Source organism: Trifolium pratense, linkage group LG2 (genome assembly GCF_020283565.1).
Source record: "Trifolium pratense cultivar HEN17-A07 linkage group LG2, ARS_RC_1.1, whole genome shotgun sequence".
Taxonomy (NCBI): Eukaryota; Viridiplantae; Streptophyta; class Magnoliopsida; order Fabales; family Fabaceae; genus Trifolium; species Trifolium pratense.
In genome coordinates, this window is record NC_060060.1 from 72,983,922 (window position 1) to 72,997,233 (window position 13,312).

Sequence of the window (13,312 nt, forward strand, 5' to 3'; positions counted from 1 at the left end):
ATCTTTGTCAAGAACCATTGGTGGTTCCCATCCACGTAACACAGCCTTCCATGTCCTGCTGTCAATTGATTTTATGAAAGCCTCCATTTTAGATTTCCAATAATCATAGTTCTCAGGACCTGTCAGTAGGGGGGGTTTAGACACTGACCCTCCTTCTTTATCCATTGTACCAGAAAGTACTCTCCCTGGAGCTCACCCAAAAATAACAGAACAGGGTGCCTGCTCTGATGCCAATTGAAATTCTGGTATCACTAGAATGATGTTTACCGAAGATGTCCCAACAACTACTTTATGAATAATGTTGTTTCTATTGTTGGCACATCTTACATAACATATAAAATACTGACAGAAAATAAATAAAGTGCACAAGTAATTGTTAACCCAGTTCAGCCAACTGCCTACTCTGGGGGATACCAATCCAGGAAGGAAATCCACTAATAGCTCTAGTTACTAAGACCTCCAGCAAACCCTAGGATTTACGCCTTACACTAAGACCTCCAGCAAACCCCTGGTTTACGTCTTATAACCTCGACACTACTCATGCAACTTCTGCCTAGGAACTCCTAGACATGAGATCCCATCTCACTTCCACTCACACAACACAACCTGTGTTGATTATACAATGTTGGGAATGATGTGGCGACAACTTGCCAAGACAACACTTCACTTTTGCTTAAAAGCTTCAAGTGAATGACACACGGTAAAACTCCGTACTTCAAAGCTTAGGAGTCACCTTAAAATAATAAACTTACTTCTTAACTTGTGTTATAGAATCCACAAGCAAGAATTACAATCAAACAATAAAAGACTCAACAAAGACTCAATATGTGAACTAATGTTTTTCAATGAGATACTTAGTCTTGAGCTTGGTCTTCGTATATATAATGATCTAGCACGCTCCTCTTTCTTCATTACTGATAGGACGCTCCTTGTAGCTCATAAAAGGTGATCTGATTTTCTTTTGATCTTCATCAAGAATGTATAGAAACTTTCCAAAAGTGTTTAAGGACTTTATAGGATAATTGTGATCATACCGTTGTATCATTAAGTCTTATCTTATCCTTAAAGTTCCTGATCAGATCAAATCTCCATTGAGCGTGCTCTTTAAGTGGATTTCCATAAATAGCAGATGCTCTCATAAATGCGCGAGATTTCCTTGAATAAATATGATGTTGTAACATGTTTTCCAACATCTTGTTAGTATATTTGTTTTAGCAAAATTAAGCCAATTCAAATATCCAACATATAGCCAGGAACATCTTTCCAACACTTAAGCATCCTTGAAGGACGGGGACCCCAATCTTTATCATTATTAGAGAGAACCAAAGGGCAATGATCAGACAACCATCGCATCTTGGCCTCCTGTTTACAATTAGGCCAAGTCAAGCACCACTCCTCAAAAAGCAGGAACCTATCCAACCTACTCATCGAGAGACCATCCCCTCTAAACCAAGTAAACTTACGCCCAATCAATGGGAGGTCGACGAAATTGTTATTGTCGATAAACTGACTAAAAGGAATGTGATCCAGACTGCGTTGACTCCCCCTAGAAGAGCGACGTTCCTCCAATTGTTTAACAGCATTAAAATCCCCACAAACGCACACCCTTTTCCTTCCCAGCTCTTGAATCCGCGCCGATAGGGAGTCCCACAAACCTTGCTTTGCCCCATCATCACATGGCGCATAGACATTTGCCAATATGAATTCTTCACCAGACTGAGTAAATCTACCACTACACCACAAGACATGTTCGTAGCTCTCAGTCGATCACATGTCCACCTCAGAGGAATCCCATAGCGTTAGCAGCCCCCCCGAAGCCCCAACCGAAGGGCGATAGGAGAACTCATGATGAGAGTTACCCCATAAAGACGAATTAAGAAAATCATCACAAGACTGAAGCTTAGTCTCTTGGATACAAATAATAAAAGGTTTCAGTTCCCCCACCAACTTACGAACCTCCTTTCTCTTCTCCATCCCACCCAACCCTCTTACATTCCAAGAAATAATCTTCATCAAACACACTCTCCCCCCCCCTCCCCCCCCCCCCCCCCCCCACACACACACTCACACACACACCACAACCCTAGCACTCTGCCTCCTTCCGAGCTCCCTTCCCCTTCTGCGAGCTTGAAGGCCCCTTCTTAACTCTGCCTGCCCTAGAAAGAACATTAAACAAATTCACATTATCGCCCTGAAACTTGACTCCGATTGTCTTCCCTAACCCCCAAATATCGTCCACTGTCATCTGCTCAGTTCCTTGCATAGCCACCCAATTCTGCCAGTCATTATTGACCGAAGACGATGAAGATGACTCGGCTGGAGAAGCACGACGGCTCATCGAACAGGACCGATTGACGTTGTCCCCTCCTCTACGCCGTCGGACCTGCTTTTTTAAAGCTTTTAGAGCCACACAACGATCTTTGGGAGGAAGCCTAGCAACTTTTTTAATGCTGTGAAGCGGATGACGGAGCAACCCTCTTTCCTTCCTTCTCCTAGGATCTTTCTGATTAACTTTTTGCTGCCTCGCACCAGAAAGGTCGCCCTTCATCCTTCTCTTGCTTGCCGAGAAAATAATGTAACACCCAAACCCCTTAACGCGTATTTATTGAATATAAATAAATAAAACACTTAAGAAAACTCAGGCGTCACATGTTATAATACAAAACCTCGGCATAATTAAAATCATGCTAGCACAGCGGAAATTAAAAACAAATAATTATCATAGTGCATATTATACAATAGTCATAATTGTTCACACAATATCCCTAGGCTCTAGGCCATATCAACAAAGGATATTATGTTTACAACCCAAAAGATAGGATTAGCAAAGTTAAATATGCCATCACGGGCTTAATACAATTCAAACGATTAACCCGACCCGGTAAAACCTAATCAGAGCAATTCTATACAACCCATCAAAAAGATATATAACATATATCTAAGGAGTAGTCTACGCTAACTCCTCACCAAAAAGCGCACTACACGAGCACGAGTAGCCTCTAACTCTGATCGGGATCCTCAACCTGAGAATCTGAACACCCAACGGTCCAGCACATAACACAAAGCATGAGAGTTAGATCACATAATCAAAATACAAGTGCAAGTAAAAGGGTACTTAAACACTTCTTCTATAATCATGCATATATCATACATTCATCCATATCCATCAACAATCTACCATTCAATTATAAGTACATAAACACATATAATCGAATACTCACACAATCAATTATCACAATTATCCAAGTATGTGTCACATATCACTTATCACATAAATGTACACATATCCTAATGCATTCTAATGCGTCAACTTCATGCAATGTCACCCTAGACATATCTAATGCATGTGGTACCGTTTCGTCTTTATTAGAGTATCTCACCTCTAATATTCGTCTTTATCGGATAAATATAATCCAATATCCGTCTTTATTGGAATATCCAATATACAACAACAAAATTCATGAATGCATGTATATGTTTTTCATGAATTCACCAACAATTATTTAGCATAAAGCTCGTCATTTACTATGTGGAACACTATCCAACATACGTCATTATTAAGATTAACAAAACCTTAATATTCGTCATTTACAACATCATACATGATTAACAATCGTTATAAGCATCAACAAGCATCAACAAGCATCAACAATCATGTAAGAATAAGACACTGATTTGAAACTACATGCAAAGGAAGATAGCAGATGAAAAATTGGTGAAATCTGCAGTATTTCCGCCTGGGGCGGAAATATTTACGCCTGGGGCGGAAGTTTACGCCTGAGGCGGAAATGTTTACGCCTGGGGCGGAAAAACATCTGAAAGGCTGGCTGCTCACTGCTCTGCCGTTTCAGGCGGAAATTATTATGCCTGGGGCGGAAAAACTTGCGTTTTCTACACAAAAACGCCCAAAAATCCCATTTTTCATGTTATAAATCCCAAAAGAGTTTGTATTCAAGCATAACAAACATGGATGAACACAAAAGGACAGTCCATTTCTCAGATCTACATCATAAACATCGAAAAAGTAAAGATTGAACACTTTTTCATCAAAACTCTCAAGAACACAAAGTTCTTGAGTTTAATCTTTCATAAACTCGTTTTTTAATCATTAAATCCGTTCATTAATCATGTTAAAAGCATGTTAAACATATTAAGAACCTTAGGAACGATTTCCATCAAGAAAATCCGTTCTAAGCTAAAACGAAAATGGGGTGGAGGGAGTTCGGGTGAGGAGAAATCGACATTCTCCCCTTCCTCGGGTCACCCACGATTAAGGAATCTACTCTCATACCTGGATTCGAAGAACACAAAACTATGAGAAATGAAATGATCTTGAATCTCTCCCTTTCTTCTTGCCCTAGCTTCCAAGCTTTCCAACTCTCTCAAGAACACAAAACTATGAGAAATGAAATGTTCTCTTCTCCCCCTCATGGCCATATGGCGCCACCTTCACACACTCAAGGCCCATTGGGCCTCAAGCCCAATTGGCTTGGCCCAATAACACGTTAACTCACTCTACTCGCTTAATAACTAAAGTATTCGATAAATAACTCAAGTTATTAACTTAATTAAAATTCTACGTTAATAAAATATTTTAACACATAAAAATTAATAATTTGAAAATTGGGTCGTTACAACTCTACCCTCCTTAAAGAATTTTCGCCCTCGAAAATTACCTAGAAATAACTCTGGATACGAACTCATCATCTTGCTCTCCAATTCCCAAGTCGCATTCTCACCAGCGGGTCCTCCCCATACTACCTTCACCGAGGCGATATCCTTATTTCTCAACCTCTTCACTTCTCTACCGTCGATCCTCAAAGGCACAGTCTCGACCGTTAAGTCATCCCTCACTTGAACATCATCCGATTCAATCACATGTGACGGGTCTCTAACATACTTCCTCAATTGTGACACGTGAAACACATCGTGCAAATTCGCCAATGATGGCGGCAAAGCAATCCTATACGCCACTTTCCCCACTCTTTTCAAAATCTGATAAGGACCAATAAACTTCGACGTCAACTTCCTCGACTTCAAAGCACGTCCAATTCCGGTAGTCGATGTAACTCTTAAGAAAACATGATCACCTTCTTGAAATTCAATGTCCTTCCTCCTCTTGTCATGATAACTCTTTTGACGACTCTGAGACGCTTTCATCTTCTCTCTAATCATTCTAATCTTTTCCGTAGTCTCTTGCACAATCTCCGGACCAAGAATCATACTCTCTCCGGATTCAAACCAACAAAGCGGTGTTCTACACCTCCTTCCATACAAAGCCTCAAAAGGTGCCATTCCAATACTCGAATGAAAACTATTGTTGTACGTGAACTCGATCAACGGCAAACACGAATCCCAACTTACTCCTTGCTCCAAAACACAAGCCCTCAACAAATCTTCCAAAGATTGTATTGTCCTTTCCGATTGGCCATCCGTTTGAGGATGATAAGCCGAACTCAACCTCAACTTAGTCCCTAAAGCCTCTTGTAAACTTTCCCAAAATCTCGAAGTGAACCTCGGATCTCGATCCGAAACAATACTCGACGGAATACCATGCAACTTCACAATTTGCTCCACATAGATCTCGGCCAACTTAGGCACCAAGGTGCCTTTCTTAATAGCAATAAAATGCGCGCACTTCGTCAAACGATCTACCACTACCCAAATCACTTCATAACCTTTCGTAGTCTTGGGTAAACCTCCCGCAAAATCCATCGCAATACTATCCCACTTCCATTCCGGGATAAATAAAGGTTGCAACAAACCAGACGGTTTCTGATGCTCAATCTTCGACTTCTGACACACTAGACAAGCATAAACAAACTCAGAAATTTGCCTCTTCATTCCTGGCCACCAAAATAACTTCTTCAAATCTTGATACATCTTGGTTACTCCCGGGTGAATACTCATTCCACTCCTATGACCTTCTTCCAAAATCATCTTCTTCATCTCGGGCACATCGGGCACGCACACTCTTCCATGAAATCTCACAACTCCATTCTCGTCAACTTTGAAATTAGCTTCTTTTCCTTCCTCAACTACTATTGCCAACTTCTCCATTAACTTCTTATCCGTCTTTTGACATTCTTTGATATTCTCCAGAAAAGGATTCGTCAACTTCATCATTCCCAATTTCACACTCTTAGGAGTCACTTCACACACTAGACTCAAGTCTCGAAATTCTTCAATCAACTCTAACTCTTTCACCATTAGTGATGACATGTGCAACGATTTCCTACTCAACGCATCGGCCACCACATTAGCTTTTCCGGGGTGATAACTCAAATCAAAGTCATAGTCCTTCAAAAATTCGAGCCATCTTCTTTGTCTCATATTCAACTCCTTCTGATTGAATAGATACTTCAAACTCTTGTGATCACTAAAGACTTCAAACTTCGATCCGTACAAGTAATGCCTCCACACCTTCAATGAAAACACAACTGCGGCTAATTCAAGATCGTGTGTCGGATAGTTCCTCTCGTGAACCTTCAGTTGTCTCGATGCATACGCTACCACTTGACCTTTTTGCATAAGTACACCTCCTAGTCCCATCTTCGAAGCATCACAATACACGATGAAAGATTCCTTAGCATCCGGTAAAATCAACACAGGCGCGGTAGTCAACCTCTTCTTAAGCTCTTGAAAACTTTCTTCACACTTCACATCCCAAACAAACGCTTGATCCTTCCGAGTCAACTGCGTCAAAGGCAAAGCCAACTTCGAAAATCCTTCAATGAATCTCCTATAATAACCAGCCAATCCAAGAAAACTTCTTATCTCAGAAACAGATTCCGGCGTTCCCCATTGCAATACGGCATCAACTTTCGCTGGGTCAACCGCTATTCCTCCACTTGAAATCACATGACCAAGAAAACTTACTTCTTTCAACCAAAATTCACACTTCGACAATTTGGCATACAACTTCTTCTCCTTCAAAACTTGTAAAACAATCCGTAAATGCTCCTTATGTTCCTCTTCGGACTTTGAGTAAACTAAAATATCATCGATGAATACCACTACAAACTTATCCAAGAATGAATGAAAAATCCTATTCATGTACTCCATAAAAACACCAGGTGCATTGGTCACACCAAAAGGCATCACCGAATATTCATAATGACCATACCTCATCCTAAAAGCAGTCTTTGGTATATCCTCCGTTTTCACTCTAATCTGATGGTATCCGGATCTCAAATCAATCTTACTAAACACGCAAGCTCCAACCAATTGATCCATTAAATCATCTATCCTCGGAAGTGGATACTTATTCTTGATCGTCACTTTGTTCAACTGTCGGTAGTCAATACACAACCTCATACTCCCTTCTTTCTTCTTAACCAACAACACAGGTGCACCCCACGGCGATACACTAGGTCGAATAAACTTCTTCTCAAGTAGTTCCTCTAGTTGCTTCTTCAACTCATTCAATTCTGACGCTGACATTCGATACGGTGCCATAGATATCGGGCTAGTACCAGGTACCAAATCGATCGTAAACTCTACTTCTCTTTTCGGCGGTATATCTGACACGTCTTTCGGAAATACATCGGAAAATTCACAAACAACCGGTAACCCTTCCACCTTAACTTCACCTTCCATCTTCAAGGATGCAAACAACGCATACACCTCTACCGGTTCCTTCAACGATTCTACTACTTCCTTCTTACTCATCAAATGCAAACTCTCCTCCGGTTTAGGAAATACAACGGTCTTCTCGCAATAATTGATATGGACTCGATTAAATATCAACCAGTTCATACCAAAGATAACATCTATTCCACTAAGTTGGATACACACTAGGTCCATTCCAAAGTGTCTACCAAACACGGTTACGGGACAGTCACGACATACGAGACGGGTAGTTACAGAACCATTAGCAGGAGTTTCTACTTCCATACGACCAGACATTTCAGACACAGGTATACTAAGACGCTTCATGCAATCAACGGATATAAAAGAATGTGTTTCTCCCGTATCAATAATCGCAATTAAAGGAGTGTTATAGATGAAACACGTACCTCTAATGAGATTATCCCCCTGATCCGCATCATCTCCACTCAAAGCAAACACCTTTCCCATAGTCTTCTTCGGCTTCTTGCACATAGGACTCTTGTGACCCTCTTCACCACAATTGAAGCAAGTCACCTTCACTAGACAAACATCGGATCTATGTCCCCACTTTCCACAATTGAAACACTTGTCTCCTTTCCCTGGGCATTCATAAGACTTATGGCCCACTTCTCCACACCTATAGCACTGACCGCTACCTCTCTTCTTTCCACCACTAATCTCAACAACTTTCTTTCCCTTGTCACCATAAGGCTTCCCACGGTCTTGACCTTTTCCTCTTTTGTCACTCATGGCCTTGTAGTAGTTAGTCTTGGCCTTTCCATCATCATCACAAATACGGCACTTATCCACCAAAGTTGCAAAGTCTCGGATTTGAGAAAATCCGATAAGATGCTTGATGTCCGGGCGCAACCCACTTTCAAACTTGACACACTTGTCATTCTCAGCTTCCACGGTGTTGTAGTGTGGACTAAACGCACATAGCTCCTCAAACTTCACGGAATACTCCGCTACAGACATGTTCCCTTGCTTGAGCTCCATGAACTCCACCACTTTCTTGTTCCTAATATCAGCCGGAAAGTACTTCCTCAAGAACTCTCCCTTGAACATCTCCCAAGTGATTACCACACCACCAATTCCCATCCTCAGCTTAGCATTCTTCCACCACTTGTTAGCTTCCTCACGAAGTACATAAGTACCCAAGGTCAACTTACTCTCCTCGGTACATCTCATAGCCTCAAAGACAATCTCAACTTCCTCTATCCACTTGACAACAGCCTCCGGAGCATAGCCTCCAATGAAAAGCTTCGGATTATGCTTCATGAACCTCTCTAACCTCATCTCATCTTCCCTCCCGGGTTGATGATCTCTAGCCACGATGTTGGTCAAAGTAGCTATCGCATCTGCCATCTGATTGTTAGCCCTTCCAGCCATGATCCTGAACAACCAATCAATTCCAAGAACAGACTTAGAAAGCTAATATTGTTGGATATTTGAATTGGCTTAATTTTGCTAAAACAAATATACTAACAAGATGTTGGAAAACATGTTACAACATCATATTTATTCAAGGAAATCTCGCGCATTTATGAGAGCATCTGCTATTTATGGAAATCCACTTAAAGAGCACGCTCAATGGAGATTTGATCTGATCAGGTATTTTAAGGATAAGATAAGACTTAATGGTACAACGGTATGATCACAATTATCCTATAAAGTCCTTAAACACTTTTGGAAAGTTTCTATACATTCTTGATGAAGATCAAAAGAGAATCAGATCATCCTTTATGATTCTCAAGGAGCGTCTGAGCATTTGTGAAGAAAGAGGAGCGTGCCTAATCACTATATATACGAAGACCAAGCTCAAGACTAAGTATCCAATTGAAAAATATTAGTTCACATATTGAGTCTTTGTTGAGTCTTTTATTGTTTGATTGTAATTCTTGCTTGTGGATTCTATAACACGAGTTAAGAAGTAAGTTTATTATTTTAAGGTGACTCCTAAGCTTTGAAGTACGGAGTTTACCGTGTGTCATTCACTTGAAGCTTTTAAGCAAAAGTGAAGTGTTGTCTTGGCAAGTTGTCGCCACATCATTCCCAACATTGTATAATCAACACAGGTTGTGTTGTGTGAGTGGAAGTGAGATGGGATCTCATGTCTAGGAGTTCCTAGGAAGAAGTTGCATGAGTAGTGTCGAGGTTATAAGGCGTAAACCAAGGGTTTGCTGGAGGTCTTAGTTTAAGGCGTAAATCCTAGGGTTTGCTGGAGGTCTTAGTAACTAGAGCTATTAGTGGATTTCCTTCCTGGATTGGTATCCCCCAGAGTAGGCAGTTGGCTGAACTGGGTTAACAATTACTTGTGTCATTTATTTATTCTCTGTCAGTTTTTATATGTTATATAAGATGTGCCAACAATAGAAAACAACATTATTCACAAAGTAGTTGTTGGGACATCTTAGGCAACATCATTCTAGTGATACCAGAATTTCAATTGGCATCAGAGCAGGCACCCTGTTCTGTTATTTTGGGTGAGCTCCAGGGAGAGTACTTTCTGGTACAATGGATAAAGAAGGAGGGTCAGTGTCTAAACCCCCCTTACTGACAGGTCCTGAGAACTATGATTATTGGAAAGCTAAAATGGAGGCTTTCATAAAATCAATTGACAGCAGGACATGGAAGGCTGTGTTACGCGGATGGGAACCACCAATGGTTCTTGACAAAGATGGCAATAAAACTGATGTCAAGAAGCCAAATGATGAATGGACTAAAGATGAGGATGATCTGGCACTTGGCAACTCCAAAGCCTTGTATGCAATTTTTAATGGTGTGGATGCAAACATGTTCAGGCTTGTTAAGAGATGTATTACTGCTAAGCATGCCTGGGAAATTCTGAGAAAAGCTCATGAAGGAACATCAAAAGTTAAGCTATCTAAACTTCAGATGCTCAAAACCAATTTTGAGAATCTCAGAATGAAGGAGGAAGAAACCATTCATGACTTTCAGATGAATGTGCTTGACTTTGCAAATTCGTTTGATGCACTTGGAAAACCTATCTCAGATGAGGAGCTAGTTGGAAAAATACTCAGATCTTTGCCTAAAAGATTTGATATGAAAGTGACAGCTATTGAGGAGGCTCATGATCTTTCAAGTCTAAATCTAGATGAACTCATAGGATCACTTCAGACCTATGAAATTGGCCTAAACAGGAGAAATGAAAAGAAAGATAAGAATCTAGCCTTTGCTTCGAAAAGTGCTGCTGATGATTTACAAATTGAATCTGAAGGTGAAGAAAGCTTAGCTGAGTCTATGGCTATGCTTGGAAGACAGTTCAACAAGTTGATGAAGAAAGTGGATCAAAGGCACAAGCCAAATGGTCGACTCAACAACAACAAACAGTCCAGCTTTCAGAAAAAGACAAATGAAGATGAAAGAGGAGTGAAATGCCACGAATGTGAAGGTTTTGGCCATATCAGACCTGAATGTCCAACCTTTCTAAAAAGGCAAAAGAAAAGTCTTGTGGTTTCATGGTCTGATACAGATTCAGAGGAGGAAGAATCTGCCAAATATGTTAATGCTTTAACAGGAGTCTGTGAATCTGACTCAGAATCATGTGATGAGGAGGTAACTTATGAAGAACTAGCTGCTACTTACAAAGATCTTCATAGTAGAAGTATAGAAGTTTGCAAAGCATTGGAGAAACAAAAGAAGATCAATGGCAAACTGCAAGCTGAGAGAAATGACTTACTCATGAACATTAATAATCTCAACATTAAGGTTGAAGATCAGAGTAGTCAAATTCAACAGTTGGAAATAGAGAAGTCTAACCTCCTGTGTAAAGTTGCTGAACAAGGTGAAGAAGTGACCAAGTTAAATGCTGACTTGGATCAAGTCACAAAAGTGGCTAAAATGATGACCAAAGGTACTGATGCCTTTGAGGAAATGCTACAAAGACAAAACTACGGGAAACCTAAGCCCATTGGTTTTGAACATGAAAGAGTAAAGCAACAGATGAAGTTCAACAATGCCACTATACATACTCCAATCAACAACACGTTTGTGTCAGGAGGATTGTCGCAACATCTGATGGGTCATTCTATGCCCAGGTTCTATAACTGGACATGTCATCATTGTGGCAGGAAAGGACACATTAGGCCTTTCTGCTATAGGCTGCACGGATATCCAAGGAGAGTTCATCAAGAATTCTATACTCCTGTCTTTCCTAATGTTACAACAAGACAGGAATGGAGAGAAAAGAAGAAGATCACAGGTCTAATAGCTCATACATCCTTGAGAGCTTCTTCAAGAGAAACCTGGTACTTTGATAGTGGCTGTTCTAGACACATGACAGGTGTTGAACACTATCTTGAAGACTTGAAGTCATATGCTACCAGCTTTGTGACCTTTGGAGATGGAGCCAAAGGAGAGATCAAGGGAGTTGGTAAACTTGCAAACCATGGCTTACCAAAGCTTGATAATGTGCTGCTTGTAAAAGGGCTTAAAGCTAATCTAATCAGCATAAGCCAACTTTGTGATCAAGGCATGAAAGTTAACTTCACAAAAGCTGAATGCCTAGTTACAAACGAGCAAGGAGAGCTGTTGATGAAAGGAGTAAGGTCAAGAGACAACTGCTATCTCTGGATCCCTAAAGAAGAAGATGTACCAACATGTCTTATTAGTAAAGAAGATGAGGTAAAGTTGTGGCACCAAAAACTTGGCCACCTGCACCTCAAAGGGATGAAGAAGGCAATAGCTAAAGAGGCAATCAGAGGTCTTCCAAAACTCAAAATTGAGGAAGGAAGTATATGTGGAGAATGTCAAATAGGGAAGCAGACAAAGATGTCGCATCCAAAGTTGCAACATCTTACCACAACAAGGGTTCTAGAATTACTGCACATAGACCTGATGGGGCCAATGCAAGTGGAGAGCCTTGGAGGAAAAAGGTACGCGTTTGTCATGGTAGATGACTTTTCAAGGTTCACATGGATTGAATTTCTAAAAGACAAATCTGAAAGTTTTGATGCATTCAAAGAACTTTGTCTTCAACTCCAAAGAGAAAAGAACTCTGCTATTGTTAGGATACGAAGTGATCATGGTAAAGAGTTTGAGAATGCAAGCTTTCTTGAATTCTGCATCTCTGAAGGAATCAAGCATGAATTCTCAGCTCCAATCACACCTCAACAAAATGGTGTTGTTGAGAGGAAGAACAGGACAATACAAGAGTCAGCCAGAGTGATGTTGCATGCAAAACATCTTCCATATCAATTCTGGGCTGAGGCTATGCATACTGCTTGTTATATTCACAATCGTGTCACACTCAGAACTGGAACCTCTACTACACTATATGAACTGTGGAAAGGCAGAAAACCAACTGTCAAACACTTTCATGTGTTTGGAAGTAAGTGCTATATCCTATCTGATAGAGAGCACAGAAGAAAAATGGATCCTAAAAGTGAAGAAGGATTGTTTCTTGGATACTCAACAAACAGCAGGGCCTACAGAGTTTACAACCAGAGAACTAAGGTAATAGTAGAATCTATCAATGTTGTGATAGATGATTTGACATCTGCTAAAACATCTGATACTGAAGATGATGTTGCAACAACTTTGCCAACATCTGAAGAAGCTGTAGCAGAAAAGGAATCAGATTCAGATGATGAATCAACCATTCCTACACCTCGCCCTGTGAGTAAAGTTCCTTCAATAAGAATACAGAAGAACCATCCCAAGGATCTCATCATAGGAA

The 13,312-nt window shown here is 40.5% G+C and overlaps 1 pseudogene; it reads left to right on the plus strand.

Annotated features, from left to right (window-relative positions):
* LOC123905408 overlaps nt 1-13,312 on the plus strand; it is a 60,235-nt pseudogene that overhangs the window by 15,584 nt on the left and 31,339 nt on the right.